Raw genomic sequence first — 21,813 nt, forward strand, 5'->3', positions numbered from 1 at the left:
CAACGTCAACTATTTGAAGGGGTCATTTTCTAAAGGGATCGCATGCGAAAAGTGACTTTTCGCGTGCGATACCTAGATCGGGGTGGAGTCGGGGCAGAGTCCACACCGGAAGGGGAGAAGTCAGGGCGGCACCGGAGCGGACTCCACGACAACTTTGCTGACGGCAAAAGGAAAGACTCCTTATCGCCGCCAGTAGCGTGCCCAATAGCGCCACCTTTCACGGTGGCGCTATTGGATGCGAAAGCCAGCAGTGATCGCACCGCAGTAGTGCGATCACTGCTGGCTTTCGCAGGCCCACCCCCGCTTCGCCTCCCCGCCCCCTGGTACCGCGCGATTCACAGAGGCCTGCGCCATTAGAAAATCTAGCCCTCAGTTTATTTCATATTACCCCCAACACATCCTCACTCCCCCAACACACACACACAGCTGTTCAAAGTAACTTCTTGGATTTTAAAAACATACACGCGCGCGTACTTTTGTTCACACACCAGGCGCGAACAAAAGTACGCTGGATTTTATAAGATACGCGCGTAGCCGCGCATATCTTATAAAATCTGGGGTCGGCGTGTGCAAGGGGTGCACATTTGTGCAACTTGCACGCGTCGAGCCCTGCGTGCGCTGCCCGTTCCCTCCAAGGCTGCTCCAAAATCGTAAGGGCAAAGGGCCATCGGCGCCATCTTTATGAGTGGCAGCTGACGGCCCGAGAATGGGAGATCGCTCCTGGGACCACCACTAGACAATCAGGTAATTTTAAAATGTTTTGGGGGGCTCGGGAGGGTGGGGGAAGCTAAGGGGTCATTTTTAAAGGGTCGGGTGGGTTTTTTTTTTTATCGGGCCATCGGCGCCATTTTTGAGAGGCAGCCAAAATGGCGCCGATGGCCCAAGAGCGGGAGATTGGTCCCCACGCCCCCACTGGACCACCAGGTACTCGTAAAAAGTTTTTGGGGGGTTTGGGAGGGTGGGGGAAGGTAAGGGATTAGTTTCATAGGGTCGGGGTGGGTTTAGGGGTTGTTTTGGTGTGCCGGTTTTCCTGCCCTCCCCCCTCCCCCGATTTACGATTTTTCACAATAAATCGGGGGAATTTCTATTGTATCGCGACTCTTAACGATTTTTGACGATTTAAAAAATATCTGACAATTTTTTTAAATCATCAAAAAACGATTCACATCCCTAATATATATACTTACATTATAAAATGACTGCATCCTTGGGCACAGGCCTACGAAGGCATGCGCATGTACGTTTGCACGCCACTATGAAAGTTACCATCACATAGTCTGATTTATTAAGGCTTTTTTTCTGTTCTGTGTTTATAAGAGAAAAAGTTTACTAAATGAGGCCCAAGATGTTAGAATTCAAATTTTCAGTTTTATTCATTCCCATAAAATGTTTTGTAAGGGATGGAGATGTTTTAATGACATGATTTAATAGAACAAAGCCAGCATGGATTTACCCAAGGGAAGTCTTGCCTCACAAATCTCCTACATTTTTTTCAAGGGGTTAATAAGCATGTAGATAAAGATGAACTGGCAGATGTGGTGCATTTGTATTTTCAGAAGGTGTTTAACAAAGTCCCTCAAGAGAGGCTTCAAAGAAAACAAAAATGTCATGGGATAGGAGTCACTGTCCTTTTGCGGATTATAAACTGTTTAAAAGACAGGAAACAGAGAGTAGGATTAAATGGTCTGTTTTCTCCGTGGAAAAAGGTAAACAGTGGTGTGCCTCAGGGATCTGTATTTAGACCAATGCTTTTTAATATATTTATAAATGATCTGGAAAGAGGTGTATCGAGTGAGGTGATCAAATTTGCAGATGACACAAAATTATTCAGAGTAGTTAAATCACAAGCAGATTGTGATAAATTGCAGGAGGACATTGCAAGACTGGAAGATTGTGCGTCCATATGGCAGATGAAATACAGGGGCAGATTTTCCACTCTGCACGTGCATGTCCATGTACATCTGCTACCCAGAGCACACACATGGATGCACCAATTTTCTACCATGCACACGCCGATGCGCGCATGGTAGAAAATCCATGGGCCACACGCACATGTGTGCTGGATTTTATAATCCGCGCGCGTATGTGCAGGTGGCACATGGAAGAGGTGGGGACTTTAGCAATTTCCTGACGGCGACGCATTCTAGCCTTCCCCAGTTCCCTACCCCACTACCCATACTCCCTCCCTCTTCCCCTCTCCTCTCCTCCCCACCCCCTAAAACCTACCTTTTTTGGTATTTTTCTTTGTTTTGAAACTTACTTCAGCTCCCTAGCTGAAGTAAATTGCGCACGCCGGCCGTGAGTCTCTGGGACAGCAAACAATGGCACTGTCCCGGCCCACTCCTTCGATGAAGTCTGCATTTGTGTGCGTACTGGGCTTTATGTGCATGCCTGGGGTCCTTCAAAAATTGGTTTGGCACACGCAAGGCCTGACCACGCAGGTAAACCCCAGGTTTTATGCACGCAGGGCGTTTCAAATCCAGACTATAATATGGACAAGTGCAAGGTGATGCATATAGAGAAAAATAAATCATGCTGTAGCTACACAATGTTAGGTTCCATTTTAGGAGTTACCACCCAGGAAAACGATCTGGGCATCATAGTTGATATTACATTGAAATCATTGGCTCAGTGAGCTGGGCAGTCAAAAAAGCGAACAGGAATTATTAGGAAGGGAATAGCAAATAAAACAGAGGATGTCATAATGACCCTGTATTGCTTGATATTTAGACGGCACCTTGAATACTGTGTACAATTCTGGTTGCCACATCTAAAAAAATATATAGTTGCACTGGAGAAAGTACAGAGAAATGCAACCAAAATGATGAAGGGCATGGAACGGCTCTCCTATGAGGAAAGGCTAAGGAGGATAGGGCTGTTCAGCTTGGAGAACAGACAGCTGAGGGGGGATATGATAGAGGTCTTTAAAATCACAAGAGTTCTAGAATGGGTAAATGTGATTCAATTATTTACTCTTTCAGGTAATAAAAGGACTAGGGGGCACTCAATGAAGTTAGCAAGAAGCACAATTAAAACTAATCATAGAAAATTATTTTTCAACACACAATTAAACTCTGGAATTTGTTGCCAGAGGATGTGGTTAGTGCAGTAACAGCCCGATTCATTAAAAGTTGTGGGAGAGCCAGTGCTCCGAGTTGCGCCCAGGCATGGCAGGAGACAATAGCGCATCCCTAGCGCCTCCTTATTAGCGGAAAAGGTGCTGACAGCCACGGGTTAGAAATACGGATGCCGGCAAAACTGTGCGTCTGTTTTTCAAACCTGCTGACCAGCGGGCACTTTTCTTTTTCTTTTGTATTATTCTTGGTGCCTCTGACTTAATATTGCTAGGATATTAAGTAGGGATGTGAATCGTTTTTGAACGATTAAAATTATCGTCAGATAATTTTAAAATCGTCCTAAATCGTCAGAGTGCACGATACAATACAAATGCCTCTGATTTATCGTCATAAATTGTCCTAAATCGTTAAATAGGGCACGGGAATTATTTGGGGGAGGGCAGGAAAACCGGCACACCAAAACAACCCCTAAACCCACCCCGACCCTTTAAAACCAATTCCTTACCCTCCTCCACCCTCCCGAACCCCACCAAAATGTTAAATTACCTGGTGGTCCAGGGGGGGGGGGGGGGTCCCGGCGCGATCTCCTGCTCTCGGGCCATCGGTGCCATTTTGGCTGCCACTAATTGAAATGGTGCCGATGGCCCGATAAAAAAAACCCCACCCGACCCTTTAAATCAACCCCCCCTTAGCCTCCCCCACCCTCCCGACTCCCCCAAAACCTTTTAAAATTACCTGGTGGTCCAGGGGGACCTCGGGGAGTGATTTCCCATTCCCAGGCATCAGCTGCACTACAAAAAATGGCACCGATGCCCCTTTGCCCTTACCATGTGACAGGGTATCCGTGCCATTGGCCGGCCCCTGTCACATGGTAGGAGCACTGGATGGCCGGCGCCATCTTTAAAGATGGCGCCGGCCATCTTTACTCATCAGCCCCTATTATACTATACTCTATAATAGGGGCTGATGGCCGGCACCATCTTTAAAGATGGCGCCGGCCATCCAGTGCTCCTACCACATGTGACAGGGGCCGGCCAATGGCACGGCCAATGGCACGGATACCCTGTCACATGGTAAGGGCAAAGGGGCATCGGCGCCATTTTTTTTAGCGCAGCTGATGCCTGGGAACGGGAAATCGCTCCCCGATGCCCCCCTGGACCACCAGGTAATTTTAAAAGGTTTTTTTTTTGGGGGGGGGGTCAATTTAAAGGGTCGGGTGGGTTGTTTTTTTAGCGGCGCGGGCCTCCCTAAAAAAAAAATTAGCGATGTGAATTGGAATCGGAAACGATTCCAATTCACATATCTTATCGATCAGACTCCCCCCCCCCCCCAGCCGAACCTGATCGTTTAGACGATCTGGCACATGATTCACATCTCTAATATTAAGTCAGAGGGTGTACAGAAAAGCAGTATTTTCTGCTTTTCTGTACACTTTTCAGGGACGCTTAGAACTTAACACCTGCCCTTGGGTTAATTGCTGAGAGTAAAATGTGCGGCTTGGCCACACATTTATTTTCTGTATTTTGGGTGACTAACTAATAGGTTTATCAACATGCATTTGCATGTGATGAGCGCTATTGGTTTCGGGGGTGGGGGGGGGATTGGCCGTGCATTTTCCATGTGCTATTACCCCTTACAGTATAAGGCGTAATAAGAGCACGTCTAAAATGTGCGGCCAAATGGGGGCTAAATGGTGCGCTCAGATGAGTGCACCGTTTTTTATCGGCCTGTTAGTGTAGCTGGGTTTGAAAGAGGTTTGGATACGTTTCTGGAGGAGAAGTTCATAAACTGCTATTAATTAATAGGGAATAGCCATTGATTGTTAATGACATTAATAGCATGTGATCTATTAATGTTTGGGTACTTGCCAGGTGCTTGTGACTTGGTTTGGCCACTGTTGGAGACAAGATTCTGGGCTTTATGGACCCTTGGTCTGACCCAGTAAGTGGCATATCTTATGTTTTTTTGTTCTTGTGTAAATAAAGGTGTTGTTTTCATCCAAAGTACATATAGTCCGTTGTATTCTACTATATCTGTGTTATATTCTGCATACAGTGCATTCCGTATATAGTGGACATATACATTTAGTATTTACAAACATGAGAGCTTATTCAATAAACTGTGCTTCTACTACAAATAGGAGTACATTTTCAAAACATTTACACGTGCATAAGTAGCATGTACTAGACTACACATTATTTTATAGCCATCAAAGGTCTGCATGTATTTTCAGTCTTGAGTGCACAATTATGCATGATAAAACTGGGGTAGTCTAAAGGGTGTTCCAGGGCACGGCCAAGAGTTATGCGCGCAAGTTGTTATTATATGAGATTTATGCACATACATTTGTCAACTTATTCGTGGAATTTTGTACTTGTTAATTATCCTGTGCAGCTGATAGAACACTCATCTATTGCTTATTATTCATTGAGTGGGAGGTCTGGGTGAACGGAGGGGATTTCGGAGTGAAGAAACAGGAGGGTCTTGATGACCTAGATAAGGAACGAGTGAATTGCTGGATGCTTCTGCAAACTGGTGATTTCAAATAAATACAACCATTTTAAAAGATGCCAACTTCCACCCATAAACAGGGTTTTACGTGAGCAAGGCACAGATTTTTTCACATATAAAATAAATGCATGTTTGTTTTTAAAATAGGCAGGGAAAAGTAGGCACTTTCAAGGCATTGCAGATTTTCGTGCATGGGGCAGATATACTTGCTTTTTATAATCTGCGTGTGCTTGATATGCGCAATTTATAAACTACTGTAGTATCTGGAGCCACATGGAGTCGTTTGAATGTTACCCTCCCTGGCTGGCAAATTTGAGGTTTTGGCAAGCCCAAGGCTTGGTAGTATTAAGCGTAATTAGCAAAACAAATCTTTCGAGACTCACAGTGAAATGCAACAGTTTAATAGCTTCTGATATTTATTTATGTATTTATTTATTTAACACTTTTTTATACCGACCTTCATAGTAATAACCATATCGGATCGGTTTACATAAAACAAGGGTATAACTGAAGCAATAAATAATGATATGTGAAAAGGACAGGAAAAAGTTGTGATTAAGAAATGTTAGTGCCTGTCCATTCACATTCTAAGTTATAATTGAGAGTTTACTACAGTTTTTGCCACTAGCTCTATTGCAGTACAACCATGTAGTCTATCTGATCCTTTATGTGTGCATCCATGATGGTACAAGGGAATAGAGAGGCATTCAGCTTGGTGAAATTCTTTACAGACCATGACACCTTCCAACGAACCAACAAACAAATTATTCATAGCTGTTGTTATGTATGAGATTTTGAGTCCTTATAGGTCCCTTTCTCAAATGTCAGAATTGACTTATGTAGTCTTGAAGGCTCATTCCCAGCACAGCTGGATAAATTTTTATGTTGATTCAATAAAAAGAATCACAACTTGCCAACTTACCACATTTTCTCCTTGAGCAATGGAATTATTAAACCTCTGCATTTTCTTTATGGTGCAACATATTTTTGTAGTCTTATTTATCAGGTCATTTAACATATTAAACTATTCTCTGTCCAACAATAAGTAGCTATGGGAGCCTATGCACAAATACTAACATTAAAAAAGATTTACTGTTCAACTGAGTAGAAATGTTTCCATGCATGTTAAAACCCCACTTAACACACTAAGCACAAACTGTTTCCAAGGGCACAATAAAACATTGCCCTCTATAATGTGTTCATTGGACTAGTAGCTGTTGCAGAAAAACATTAATGACCATGTTAGCCATGGCATGATATTCCGCATGCAAACTGAACCCAATTGAAAAGGCCAGTTAGTAGGCAGGGATTTTTATCAGATTGACGGTGAAGAGACTGCATGCCCTGATTCCCTCCCCAGCTTGGGGCAAAGTTTAAAGGGCCGTATGCCCTAACCTCCTCAACCTTCTCATTGGACAAAGTGGCTGCCTGATTTGATACTCCTCCTGGTACAAAGTTGAATGGACTCCATGACCCAACTGTCTCCCGCCCCTTTTCTGACACAAAGTAGAAGAAGCTGCAAGCCCTGATTTCCCTGTCTCCCATGGCTCCACTCTCTCTGCCTACTCCTTTTGAAGAGATGAAGAAGGTGATCAGGGTAGAGGACAGCATAATTCGTACCTACTCCACCCCTGCCAATTATCAAAATGGTTCTGTCCTCTGGCACTAGTTTGCTCTATCCCAATGGTCCCCAACCCTGTCCTGGGGGGGCCCACCAGCCAGTTGGGTTTTCAGGAAATCCACAATGAATATGCATGAGAGAAAATGTGCATGTTATGGAGGCAGTGCATGCAAACTTTATCTCATGCATATTCATTGTGGACATCCTGAAAATCCGACTGGCTGGTGGGCCCCCAGGACAGGGTTGGGGACTATTGCTCTACCCAGATGAAGTTTGCTTAATTTTATTTATAAATCCCTGCTCTAGTAATTTTTCAGTATGCTTTCAATTTTTTTTAACTTTTAAAACAATGGCAACTGGTTACCATATTTAAATTATTTTATTCTATAGGGGTTGGCAGCTCCAGTCCAGATGTATCACAGACAGTTCTGGTTTTCAGAATATCCACGACGAATATGCATGAGGTTGATTTGTTTGCATTGTCTGCATTATATGCAGATATATCTCATGCATATTCATCGTGAATATCCTGAAAACCAGATGTGCTTTTGGCACTCCAGGATGTGCATTCCCTACCCTGTATAAATATAAAATTTGGTTAAATAAAATAGCATTAAGTCATTAATTAAGGTGCTAGGGAATAACAGATTAGCCTAAATTAAAATGTGTTGAAAATACAGCCGAGGAAAGAACCTTGACAGGAATGAAATGTTGCACTCTTAAGCATCTACAGAAAACTGAATTGGTTAATTTAGGTTGTGATACGTTTTATTATATCACTAAGAACATTAGTATTGCCAGTCCGAGGGTTCATCAAGTCCAGTATCCTGTTTCCAGCAATGGCCATTCCAGGTCACAAGTATCTGGCGAGATCCCTATGGCACAATGCATGAGATATCAAGGGCTTTTCTCAGTGCTCTTTATTTACAGTGCTTCGATATTCAGCATTCACAATCATTCTTAGTCACAAAACATGTAAGCATTTCAATCTTACGACTGCTTCCCTGTCTTTACTCGCTGTTCTGGGAAGGAGATGGCTCCTCCTCTGGTTCCCCGGGCCTCTCTCTGCTCCCTTTTGAGCCTGCCCTATATCTTGCTCTGGGAGCCACCCTGTACCCAGAATCCCCTGTCTTAAGGTGAACCCATGCCAGAAAAGGCTGGGGCTGGTCCTTTACTCTGCTCTGGGAATTCACTCGGGCATGCTCCATCACATAAGCCTCCACATCAGCTCAGTTTTATCACATTTAGAGCTCTATTCCTTGGTTTCCATGCTGGGCTCACCTGGGGCTTTGTCTTTCTTTCTTTGGCCCTTGCCAGTATTGGTCTATGAAGTCCTAACTCAAGAACTGCCTCACTCTTTATCTCAAAGAACTCTACCTCAACTGGGGGTCCTTTCACCTTTTCCCAGGGCTCCCTTTCCCCGCCCACACTCCCTGGAATCTCAACTGAGGGTTCCCTGTACAACTCCAACTGAAACATTTTCTCCTGTTCCTCTGAACAGAGTCCCGCTCTTTATAGTGTCCAGTTAATCAGTCTCAACTTGCAGCTTGACATCTCCAGGTTGGATCACAGGGGACCTCCATTTCCCCTCTGTCCTCCATGGCTCGAGCTCCAAGGATCTATGCCCTTTTCACATTTTCAACCTTGGCCTTCTCTGTCACCTCTGCTTCCTGGTGGTTAGTGGTCTATTGCTCCTGAGCACACTCTGACCCCTCTTTAGCAGGCTGGTCATCCTGGCTCATCCGTGCACTCCTTTGCCTTCCTTCTGTGGCCTCTGTGCCTCAGCTCTACCTCTTGTAGAGCCCATGGGGAGTGATTCAGCCGTTGTAAGGCGGTGCCACTGCTCTCATTAAGGTACTCCTGCTGCTCTCCAGCTGGTAGCAGTGCTGTTGCCTCCTGTATATTTCCACCAGCTCTTCCCTTGGCACCGGCTCCTGCTGAATAAAACAAAAGCAGGAGACTCCATCTGCAGCAGTGTTTTCCTTGTCTTCCTTCTCTAGCGAGACTGTGCTGCCTCCTTCAGGCCTATCTGTGCCGTCTCGTTCAGGCCAGTTTGCAAGGCTCCACCATGAGTTCCCTTGCTCTGGACTTTTTTTGGGTCCTGACTGTAGATTCCTCAGAGCTCTCCACTTCCTCAGTGGTTTCCATCTTCTTCTGTAATTGCTGTTCTTGTAACAATTCTTGCCATTATTTCAGGGCCTGGAATAATTTTTCATATTGCCACTGCGGGGCCTTAGAGGTCTGTTCCAGCTGCTGCTGCTGCTTTAGCCTCTCTCCAAGTGCTCGAGAGTAAGCTTCCATATCCTTCCTGGATCCCTGGCAGAATTGTTTCCTGGTTGCTCTGCTTTTATTCACAGTCACAAAGTTGTTCCTTTCCCTCAGGGAATCACTCAAACAGTACAGGGTTTTCTCTTTCAAGGGCCATGCCCTGTTGCAGTCCCACTTTCTCTCTTTTCTTAGGAGACCCACTGGCAGCAAAACGTTTCTTTAAAGAGCCAAACCCTATTCAAACAAACAGCCAAGCCTCCTCTCTCTTTTTTTTTTTCTTCTGACAAGGAAAAAAACAGATAAAACTAACTGACTTTATTTTTTTTTTCTTTCTTTACAAAGGCATCACATTACTCGCTGGCCTGTTACACTTAGAACTTACAACTGTGAACTGCCTTTGCAGCCAGGCCCAGGACAAATTTTATTTTTCTCTGTGTGCATCCCTTGCACAAATAAATGCTCTTTTCTGATTTCTTTCTGTGCGTGCTTCTCTTGCACCACTCAGCTGTGTCCTTGTTAGTAATACCAGGATTTAAACAACGGAGGAAAAATTGTCCTCTATCTTTTTTTCTTCTCTCTCCTCCTTCTGTGAAGGCTTGAGCACGGCTCTGTAGAAAGTTTAAAGCACTACGGTTTTCAGACAAACATCTTTTCCTTTTCCTTTTTGTCTGGAGGCATGGGATTCTGGGTGCACCTTGCTTAGCGCAGAAAATCCCACTGCTAACAACATATGCGGCACAACGCTTGAGCGATCAAGGCTTTTCTCAGCGCTTGTTATTTTCTGTACACCAATATTTAGCATTCGCAAGCATTCTCAGTCCCAAAACCATGTAAGCATTTCAGTAGCACGGCTGCCTCCCTGGCTTTATTCACGGTTCTGTGAAGGAGATGCTTCTCTCTCCTCTGGTTCCCTGGGCCTCTCTCTTGCTCCCTTCTGAGCCTACACTATGGGGCCGATGCAATACAGAGCACTCAGCTGAGCGCACTGTTTAACTTGTGGCTGAATGCGGGTTTTGGATGCGTGTCCACAGCCCATTATTCTATAAGGTGATTAGCCCATCCAAAATGTGCATCCAACCCCCCTGTGAAGCTAATAGTGCTCATACAATGCATGTGCATGTTGATGAGGTTATTAGCTATTCTCCTCAGATTAAAAAAAAAAAAATGTGTGCCCACATGTATATTTTTACCCTCACAAATTTAATGCCTGCCCAGAGCAAGCATTAATTTCTGAGCAGCCCAAAATATGTACAGAAAAGCAGAAAATACTGCTTTTCTGTACTTCCTCTGACTTAGTATCATGGCGATATCAAGTTGGAGGAACCAAAAGGACAAATGTTTTAAAAAAAAAATTACAAAAAAAGAGTGTGCAGGCGGTCAGGTTAGGAAAAAGGATGCTCAATTAACGAGCGTCCATGTTCCTAATCCGTGTCTGACACAGGTTAGGAAAATGGACACTCGTAAAACCTTTTTCCTAACTGAGTTTTTCCTAACCCCCGCAAAGGAGGCACTAGGGGTACACATTTGTCCTAGCGCCTCCTTTTTAGCCTGATTCCTCATTTAAATATTATCACGCACCCAGGAGAGGTAGCTGGGTGCGTGTTAAGAAAGTGCGCGCTCAACACTGAGCAATCATTTTCCACACAGATTTATTGCATCAGCCCCAAGGCTTTTCTCAGTGTTCTTTATTTACAGTGCTTCAAAATTCAGCATTCACAAGAATTCTTAGTGTCAAAACATGTAAGCATTTCAATCTTAAGGCTGCTTCCCTGTCTTTACTCACTGTTCTGGGAAGGAGATGGCTTCTCCTCTGGTTCTCCAGGCCTCTCTCTTGCTCCATTGTGAGCCTAAACTATATCCTGCTCTGGGAGCCTCCCTGTACCCATAATCCCCTGTTTTAAGATAGACCGGGCCCAGAAATGGTTGAGGCCGATCCTTTACACTGTTCCGTGGGTTCTGTCAGGCATGCTCCTTCACAATCCCAAACAGTAAATAGATCCCATGCTGCCAACCCCAAGTCTATCGAGTTAATACCACAGGAACTTGTCCCAACCTTTTTTTAAACCCAGCAACTTTAACTACCTTTACCACATTCTACAGTGATGAATTCCAGAACTTGATGTTTTGATTAAAAATAATTTTCTCTGATTTATTTTAAATGTGTTATTTGCTAACTTCATGGCATGCCCCTTATTTCTGTATTATCTGAAAGAGTAAATAACTGATTTATATTTACCCATTCTAATTCTCTTATGATTGTCTAGACCTCCATCATATCCCCCCTTAGCCATCTCTTCTCCAAGTTGAACAGCCCTAACCTCTTTAGCCTTTAAGAACATAAAAACATAAGAACAAAAGAAATTGCCATGCTGGGTCAGACCGAGGGTCCATCAAGCCCAGCATCCTGTTTCCAACAGAGGCCAAACCAGGCCACAAGAACCTGGCAAGTACCCAAACACCAAGAAGATCCCATGCTACTGATGCAATTAATAGCAGTGGCTATTCCCTAAGTAAACTTGATTAATAGCCATTAATGGACTTCTCCTCCAAGAATTTATCCAAACCTTTTTTGAACCCAGCTACACTAAGGGGTGGATTTTAAAAGTGTTAAGCTCGTAATATATGCACGTAACCCTTTAAAACCCCTCCTGCATGCGCGCAAACTACGCCTGCCTCCAGGCAGGCGTAAATAATAAAACAAAGGAGGGGGAGGATTTAGATAGGGCCGGGGGCGGGTTAGATAGGGGAAGGGAGGGGAAGGTGGGGGGGGGGCAGAAGGAAAGTTCCCTCTGAGGAAGGGAACAGGTAAAGCCATCAGGGCTCCCCTAGGGCTCGGCATGCGCAAGGTGCACAAGTGTGCACCCTCTTGCATGTGCTGACCCAGGATTTTATAACATGCGCAAGGCTGCACATGCATGTTTTAAAATCGGGCGTAGATTTTTGCGTGCCAGGGTGTGCGCACAAATCTACGTCCGCGCTAGGTTACAAAATCTGGCCCTAACTGTACCAACCACATCTTGTGGCAACAAATTCCAGAACTTAATTGTGCATTGAGTGAAAAATAATTTTCTCCCATTAGTCTTAAATGTGCTTCTTGCTAACTTCATGGAATGCCCCCTAGTCCTTCTATTATCCAAAAGTGTAAATAACCGATTCACATCTACTCGTTCAAGACCTCTCATGATCTTAAAGACCTCTATCATATCCCCCCTCAGCCGTCTCTTCTCCAAGCTGAACAGCCCTAACCTCTTCAGCCTTTCCTCATAAGGAGCTGTTGCCTCCCCTTATCATTTTGGTCACCCTTCTCTGTATCTTCTCCATCACAACTATATCTTTTTTGAGATGTGACAACCTAATATGGAACCTAACATCGTGTATCTACAGCAAGGGTTATTTTTCCCTATATGCAACACCTTGCACTTGTCCACATTAAATTTCATCTGCCATTTTAATGCCCAATCTTCCAGTCTTGCAAGGTCCTCCTGTAATGTATCAAAATCTGCTTGTGATATAACTACTCTCAAAAATGTTGATCATCCAGAAATTTGATAACCTCACTCATTGTATTCCTTTCCAGATCATTTATAAATATATTAAAAATCACCGGTCCACTGTTTACCCTTTTTTCCACTAAGAAAATTGACCATTTAATCCTACTCTCTATTCCCTGTCTTTTAACCAGTTTGTAATCCACGAAAGGACATCGCCTCCTATCCCATGATTTTTTCCTCATAGGGGAGCCATTCCATCCATTTTATTATTTTGGTTGCCCTTCTCTGTACATTTTCTAGTGTAAGTATTTCTTTTTTTAGATGTGGCAACCAGAATTGCACACAGTACTCAAGCTATGGCCTCACCATGGAGTGATACAGAGGCATTATGACATTTACCGTTTTATTAACCATTCCCTTCCTAATAATTCCTAACATTCTGTTTGCTTTTTTGACTGCTGCAGTACACTGAGCTGACGATTTCAAAGTATTATCTATGATGCCTAAATTTGTTTCCTGGGTGGTAGTTCCTAATATGGAACCTATCATCGTGTAACTACAGCAAGAGTTATTTTTCCCTATATGCAACACCTTGACTTATATACATTAAATTTCATCTGCCATTTGGATGCCCAATCTCCCAGTCTTGCAAGGACCTCCTGTAATGTATCAAAATCTGATTGTGATTTAACTACTCTGAAAAATTTTTATCATCCACAAATTTGATAACCTCACTCATTGTATTCCTTTCCAGATCATTTATAAATATATTGAAAAGCACTGGTCCAAGTACAGATCCCTGAGGCACTCCACTGTTTACTCTTTTCCACTGAGAAAATTGACCATATAATCCTACTCTCTGTTTTCTGTCTTTTGTTTGTAATCCAGGAAAGGATGTCACCTCCTATCCCATGACTTTTTCCTCATAGGGGAGCCATTCCATCCATTTTATTATTTTGGTTGCCCTTCTCTGTACATTTTATAGTGTAAGTATTTCTTTTTTTAGATGTGGCAACCAGACTTGCACACAGTACTCATGTTGTGGAGTCATCATGGAGTCATACAGAGGCATTATGACATTCTCCATTTTATTCACCATTCCTTTCCTATTAATTCCTAATATTCTGTTTGCTTTTCTAACTGCCATAGCACACTGAGCCAACAATTTCATTGTATTGACCACTATAACTCCTGATCACTTTCCTGGGTGGTAACTCCTAATATGGAATTTATTATTGTGTAACTACAATGTGGGTGATTTTTCTCTTTTTGCATCACTTTGCACTTGTTCACATTGCAATTCATCTGCCATTTGGTTGCCCAGTCTTCTAGTCTCTCAAGGTCCTCCTGAAGTTTATCATAATCAGCTTGTGATTTAACAACTCTAAATAATTTTGTGTCATGTGCAGATTTGATCATAACACATTTGATCATGATATTTATAAATTCCAGATCAATTATAAATATGTTATAAAGTACATATCCAAATACAGACTCCTGAGCCACTCCATTGTTTACCTTTCTCCACAACAGGACATTGCGTCCTATCCAGTGACTTTTTAATTTTCTCAGGAGTCTGTCAGAGGGGTCTTTGTCAAACACTTTCCAAATATTTAAATACACTATGCCACTGGTTCACCATTATCCAAATGTTTTTTAACCACTTCAAAAAAATGTAGCAGAATGGTGAGGCAAGACTACTTCCCTTGTGTAATTCCATGATGGCTATGTCACATTAAACCGTATCTTTCTTAGTGTTCTGTGGTATTATTTGTTAGAATAGTGTCTGTGAATTTTCCTAGTACTGGTCTATAGTTTCCCAGATGATCCCAGATGTTGCTTAATAAAAAAGTATCCAACAATAATTATGCAACAGAGTTTTCAAGACCACATAGTACCCTTCTTCATCAAAATCTGTTTCTTCTTCCTAACAATTAGAGAACAAATTCTTAGATCTGGGACTGGTATGATATGAATGGATTTTTACAACAAGGTAAACTTTGTAAAACTAATATGAATAATAGGGATGTGAATCGTTTTTTGATGATTTAAAATATCGTCCGATATATTTTAAATTGTCAAAAATCGTTAGGGCCACGATACAATACCAATTCCCCCGATTTATCGTTAAAAAATCGTAAATCGGGGGAAGGGGGAGGGCAGGAAAACCGGCACACTAAAATCCCCTAAAACCCACCCCCGACCCTTTAAATTAAATCCCCCACCCTCCCGAACCCCCCCCCCCAAATGCTTTAAATTACCTGGGGATCCAGCGGTGGTCCAGAACGGCAGCGGTCCGGAACGGCCCCCTCAATTGAATCCTGTTGTCTTCAGCCGGCGCCATTTTGCAAAATGGCCACCGCAAAATGGCGGCGGCCATAGACAAAAACGATTTGACGCAGGAGGTCATTCCGGACCCCCCGCTGGACTTTTGGCAAGTCTTGTGGGGGTCAGGAGGCCCCCCAAGCTGGCCAAAAGTTTCTGGGAGTCCAGCGGGGTTCAGGAAGCGATTTCTTGCCGCAAATCGTTTTCCGTACGGAAAATGGCGCCGGCAGGAGATCGACTGCAGGAGGTCGTTCAGCGGGGGTTCAGGACCGCCGCTGAATGACCTCCTGCAGTCGATCTCCTGCCGGCGCCATTTTCCGTACGGAAAACGATTCGCGGCAAGAAATCGCTTCCTGAACCCCGCTGGACTCCCAGAAACTTTTGGCCAGCTTGGGGGGGCCTCCTGACCCCCACAAGATTTGCCAAAAGTCCAGCGGGGGTCCGGAACGACCTCCTGCGTCGAATCATTTTTGTCTATGGCCGCCGCCATTTTGCGGCGGCCATTTTGCAAAATGGCGCCGGCTGAAGACAACAGGATTCAATTGAGGGGGCCGTTCCGGACCACCGCCGTTCTGGACCACCGCTGGATCCCCAGGTAATTTAAAGCATTTGGGGGGGGGTTCGGGAGGGTGGGGGATTTAATTTAAAGGGTCGGGGGTGGGTTTTAGGGGGTTTTAGTGTGTCTGCTCACGATTTTAACGATTTTCACGATAGTTTACACACCCAAACGGCAACAATACGATTCCCCCCCCCCTCCCAGCCGAAATCGATCGTTAAGACGATCGAGGACACGATTCACATCTCTAATGAATAATAAATATGAATAATATATAAGATCCAATTTGCCTTATCTTTCTCTAGGGGATAATTTATTTGTGGCTACTATAACTGCCCCTCAGGCAGTCTACCCCTGAATAGAATTAAAGAGGTTGAGAAAAATGGTTTTTATTACTATTCAGAATGTTTTCAAAATTCACCAAGATGCCAAAGTTAATTCATGGCAGATCTGCACCTTTTAAGCATTTCAGGCAAAAAGACATTTTATGGCAGCCAAGCATTTGTCTTGTTTATACAGTATGAATGGAGCATGCAGTTCATTTATATGTATGGGAAGGGAATCAGATCAAATTGCAGCCATCAATTATACAAAAAGATTACACTTATTCTTATAATGAGAGCTTTTGGTTGCTGGCTGGTCACTTAACATGGGAGAAGAATGGGTATTTCTACTAGTTTATAGCAGCCCTTTGGGAAACCTTGTCATGGATGCAAGTCCTTGGGCTGTGGTGTAGTGATGCAGCCTAGCAGGCAAGCCCTCTAGGCCCATGCTGAAAGCAGGTAGATTTAAATCTACTAGGATGGGTTCTAGGATTTCACCTATGCCAGCCCAGATCCCTTAGGTTGAGCCTTTGGGTTCCAGGGGCAAGCAGGGCTTAGGTGAGAGTTCAGTAAAGAGTGGTCAGATGACATCAGAGGTCAAGCTGGCAGCAAGGAAACAGAGTCCGGGTCCAGGCTGTAGTTGAGGTAGGCAGGGGATGTGGTCAGTGCAGTTAGTATTGCTGTGTTTAAAAAAGGATTGGATAAGTTCTTGGAGGAGAAGTCCATTACCTGCTATTAAGTTCACTTAGAGAATAGCCACTGCCATTAGCAATGGTTACATGGAATAGACTTAGTTTTTGGGTACTTGCCAGATTCCTATGACCTGGATTGGCCACTGTTGGAAACAGGATGCTGGGCTTGATGGACCCTTGGTCTGACCCAGTATGACATTTTCTTATGTTCTTAAGATCAGGGCTGGTAGCAGGCAGAAAAGTAGTCAGATCCAAAGCAGAGGTCAGAAGCAGGAGGCAGTCAGAAGGATAGTCAAGTCTGAAGCAAAGGTCAGAACCAGGAGGCAGGCAGAAACAGACAGAGAAGATGGAGACAAGGCACAGGGGACCAAGACACAAGAAGGGCAAGGCAAGCTGGACCAGGGGAGACAAGGCAAGTTAACATGGAGGCAAGAAAAGACAAGGCAAGGTAATGCATGGAGACAGCAAGGAACATAGTCTGAAAGGCAGGAGATCCTGTTGCTGAGACATTGACTAGCAGCACGGCTGGGGTGTAAATAGTAAATACCTAGTTACACTGCATCATCGGGGGCACCACAGGACTCCTTCCCACCATGGGGCCTTGAAAGTCTGGGTAAGTGAGTGAGTGCAAGCCTAAGGGAAGCTGCAGTGCAACTGGCTGAGTACTCAATGGCAGCGTTCTTGCCATGTGGAACTCCGTCAACATCTTGTGGGTCTTGGTGGTGTTGGGGGGGTTAGTGCAGCAGGTAGCAGGGCCTTTCTGCTGCTATCCATACCTTACACTATCCTCCATACTAAGCCCCCTCCCCAAGGATCTGGGTCTGGGCTTATGTTGGAAGAGGTAATGGATCTTTTCTGAAAAACGGGGAGCTGGTGCTCAAGAGTTCTCCTCAGGCCAAATCTTTTCCATGAGATGATTCAATGGAGTCTATTTTGGATGCCTTTAGAGTTGAGTATCTTCTGGATTTCATACTCCATGTCTTCCTTTGAGGTCACTTCAATTGGTTTGGGTGGAGATCATGAGGGCCAGGACAGAAGTAGCAATTTGAGGAGAGGCATGTGGAACACATTGTAACATCGAAGGAAGGTGACAGCTTTAAATGATATGTGACTGGTCCGACTTGCAAGGTGCTTGGAATTGGTCCAACGAAAAGAGGTTAGAACTCAGTAAATGAATTTTTTGGCCTTAGATTGTGGGTATTGAATGATTTCAAATCCCCATGATTGAGATGGGGAATTTGCTGGCATTTCTTGTTTGCATGATTTTTGTATTTTCAATGGCTGAAGTGAGAAGATGCTGAGTCTAGTGTCATAACCGTTTGAGATCTTGACCCATAACTTCAGCTATGAGGCATGGGACAGTTACCAGAATTGGGAGTGGTATCCGTGTATGCCTGACAAACAGGATCTGGAATGGAGATGACCCAGTGGAATCCCCAATGTGATTTGTATGGCAGAATTGTGCTCAAGGAAGAAGGGAGGCCCAATCATTCTGCCGTTCATTTACATAGAAACTTAGGAATCCTTTGAGGATTTAATTGGTTCTTTCCATCTGCCCATTACTTTGAGGATGGCACATGAAGGAGAAGTTCAAAGAAATCCAAAACTTCTTGCACAGACATCTTCATTACTTTGCTGTAAACTACACTCCTCAATCAGAGAGAATGTACTCAGGTAAGCTGTGGAATCAGAAGATGATTTGAAAACAGAGACTAGCCAGTTCTGGGGCTGAAGGAAGTATGGCATGTGGTATAAAATGAGGCATTTTTGAGAACTTGCCTACCATAACCCAGATGGAAGTATAGCCATTAGAGAGAGAAAGGTCAGTGACAAAGCCCATGGCCATATGGATCCATAGTTTCTCAGGGGATGGAAATGGTTGTAATAGCCCCCAAGGTTAAGCATCAGAGTTCTTATTAACCTCTCCTCATTCAAGGCCACCTCTCCTCATTCAAGGCCACCAATAGTGGCTGAGAAGCAATTCCATGCTTTTAGCCATTCCAGGGTAGCCTTGAGTCCCATTGGTTGAGGCTAGTCCTGAATGGCCTTTACTTTCTCTGGGTCCATGTTTAGGACATGATGGGAGAATATATCCCAGGAAAGGCATTTCATCATGCTCAAATACGTGATTTTCCCAGAGCCTCTTCAGCTCTTGTATCACATGCTCATAGTATGGTGCCAAGGAGCATGAAAAGATGAGAATGTCATCCTGGTACACTATGACATGAGAACAGAGAAGGTCTTTGAAGATCTCATTGACTATGTGTTATAAGATGGTGGGAGCATTGCAAAGGCCGAATGGCATTATTACATACTTATAGTGTCCATAGTATATTGAATACCGTCTTACCACTATCCCCATCCCGTATCCGGATGAGATTCTAAGCTCCTCTGAGGTCCAGTTTTGTAAATATTTGTGCACCATGCAGGTGGTCAAAGAACCCCATAACTGGCAACAGTAGATATCTATTCTTGAGAATAATAGTCAATGCATGGCCTGAAGGTGCCATCTTTCTTTCCAACAGAGAATAATCCTATCTCTGCTGGAGATGAAGGGTGGAAAACTCCTCTCTCCATGTTTTTTTAGATATAGCTTGATATAGCCACCATTTCAGGGGCAGATAAAGGGTAGACCATACCCCTAGGGGGAATATTCCCTAGGACCAGGTTGATTGGGCAGTCATAGGACCTGTGAGGTGACAGTGTCTCTGCATGTTTTTTTTTATTGAAGATGTCTAAAAATGCTCCATATTGAGGTGGAAGGCCTAGGAGGGTTGAGGTCTGAGTCTTGGCTAGAGGCACAGGTAGACTGACACAGGTGAGGCATCATTGCTGACAGGAAGATCCCCAGTGGGAAATCTGCAAGGCATACCAATCTATAGTGGGATTGTGTGGCATCAGCCAGAGTAAGCTGAGGATGATCAGACTGACTGCCTTATATAGCACCTAGAGAAAAATGCTTAGAGAAAAATGCAGAGATCCAGTTTAAAGCATGAGTGGTATGGTAACCAATGCAACCAACCAGGAAGGAGTTTGCTATAGACATAGGATATGGTAACAGCATTATCCAGAGCCACTGTGGGAAGGTTGTACTGGTGAACCAATGCTTCATCGATAAAGTTGGCTCCTGTAACATAGTCCAGAAATGCCTTGGTGTACACCTCAGTATCATGGGAAGTACAATGGACTGGCCTAAGCAATTAAGGAGAGGATGAATGCTGGCCTAGGTTGCTTTTCTGACCAACCCTAGGCTCATAAGTTTCCCGCCTTCTCATCTCATTGGCCAGCAAAGTGCCCCTGACTGGCACAGTAGAGGCAGAGGTTGAACTGCTGGCATAGCTACTTATGTTCCTCAGTGAGGCAGGTCCTGCTGAGCTGCAAGGACTCTTCAGAGGAGGGTGCATGTGGTGCATTCATGGCAGGAACCAGAGGATGTTGAAATTTCAGTACCATCCTGAAGTACCATTGTGAAGCACCATCGTGAAGCCTCCTTCACTTGGGCCTGCTCTTGATAGCAAATGTCCACCTGAATGACTGGGGCAATGAGAGCCTCCAGTCCAAGTGGTATGTCCCAGCCCACTAGTTTATCCTTGATACATTCTGAAGGGCTCTGCCAGAAGATGGTGGTGAGATTACCCTCAACCCAATGGAGTTCCGAGACCAGAGACTGGAATTGTTTGATGAAGTATCCCACTATGCGGGTTCCCTGATAGATATGAAGTAATTTGGTGGCAATTCATGAAGCCGAACCAGGCTCATTGAATATCAGCCTGTATTGTTTCAGGAAGTTGTCCAGATTCCCCTCCAGGGATTCTTATGCTCCTATAGAGGTGAAATGCAGACTAGGGCAGGTACCACCAAGAGAGAAAGCATAAACATCACCTTTATCCAAGGAAAAGTTGGCAGCCTGTTGCTCGATGTCCTTAATGCAATGTTTAATAAAGCCTCTGCAGGCCTTAGGATCCCCATCATACCTGGGCAATGGTGATGAATGTGGCATGGATCCCAGATGTCGGATCGGAGCAGCTAGAGGCAGGCTCAGTGCATGTGCTGGTACGTAAGCCTGCAGGGAATCCATCCAGGCTGCCAGACCTTGGAGTATGCTGGTCATATGAATGATTGTGTGTAGGTTGCTGCTCTTGCTGCTTTTGGACCTGAAGAGCCAACCCTGAGGTAGCCTGAGCCAGGGACAAGTTGACCAAGTTAATGGCCTCAGCAATCTGTCACTGATGTGAGAACTTGGGCTGCAGCATGGTTGATGCAGCCTAGCAAGTGAGCCCACTAGGCCCATGCCACCAACAGGTGAACTTATTCTTCTGGATGGGTTCTAGGACTTCACTTATATCAGCTCCTTTCCTCTCAGGTTGAGCCTTTGGGTTCCAGGGGCTGGCATGGCTTAGGAAAAAGTTAAGAAAGGAGCGGTCAGATGGAATTGAGTAGGAGGCAGATGTCAGGGCTGGCAGCAAGCAAACAGAGTCCGGGTCCAGGCTGTAGTCAGGACAGGCAGCAAGCAATGGGGTCCGGGTCCAGTTCAAGGTCAGGGTAGGCAGCAGGCAGAAGAGTAGTTGAGTCCGAAGCGAGTCATAACCAGGAGGCAGGCAGAGATGAACAAAGGAGACAAAGCACAGAGGACCAAGACACAAGAAGGCAAGGCAGGCTGAACTAGGAGAGCAAGACAAGTTAACACAGAGGCAAGAAAAGGCAAGGCAAGGTAACGAGGAGGCAGACAAGACAAGGCAAGGAAATGCACAGAGATAGCAAGCTATACACATGTTATAAAATCAGTGCGTCCATGTGCGCGCGCTGGGAACCTCGTGCACATGGATGGCCGCGCGCTGCTTTTAAAATCAACCCTATTGTGTTTACAAAATGTAATGGTCCATTACTAATGGGCTCTCTGGTCTCATTACTAGTTAGCACTGGGTGAACTGTTAGTTTAGTTAGAGAAG

At 44.5% G+C, this 21,813-nt stretch overlaps 1 protein-coding gene across 1 annotated transcript in view; it reads left to right on the forward strand.

The window, feature by feature from the left end:
• SYT4 (synaptotagmin 4) overlaps positions 1–21,813 on the forward strand; it is a 59,986-nt gene that overhangs the window by 20,592 nt on the left and 17,581 nt on the right. The window lies entirely within an intron of this gene.

Source organism: Rhinatrema bivittatum, chromosome 1 (assembly GCF_901001135.1).
Source record: "Rhinatrema bivittatum chromosome 1, aRhiBiv1.1, whole genome shotgun sequence".
NCBI lineage: Eukaryota > Metazoa > Chordata > Amphibia > Gymnophiona > Rhinatrematidae > Rhinatrema > Rhinatrema bivittatum.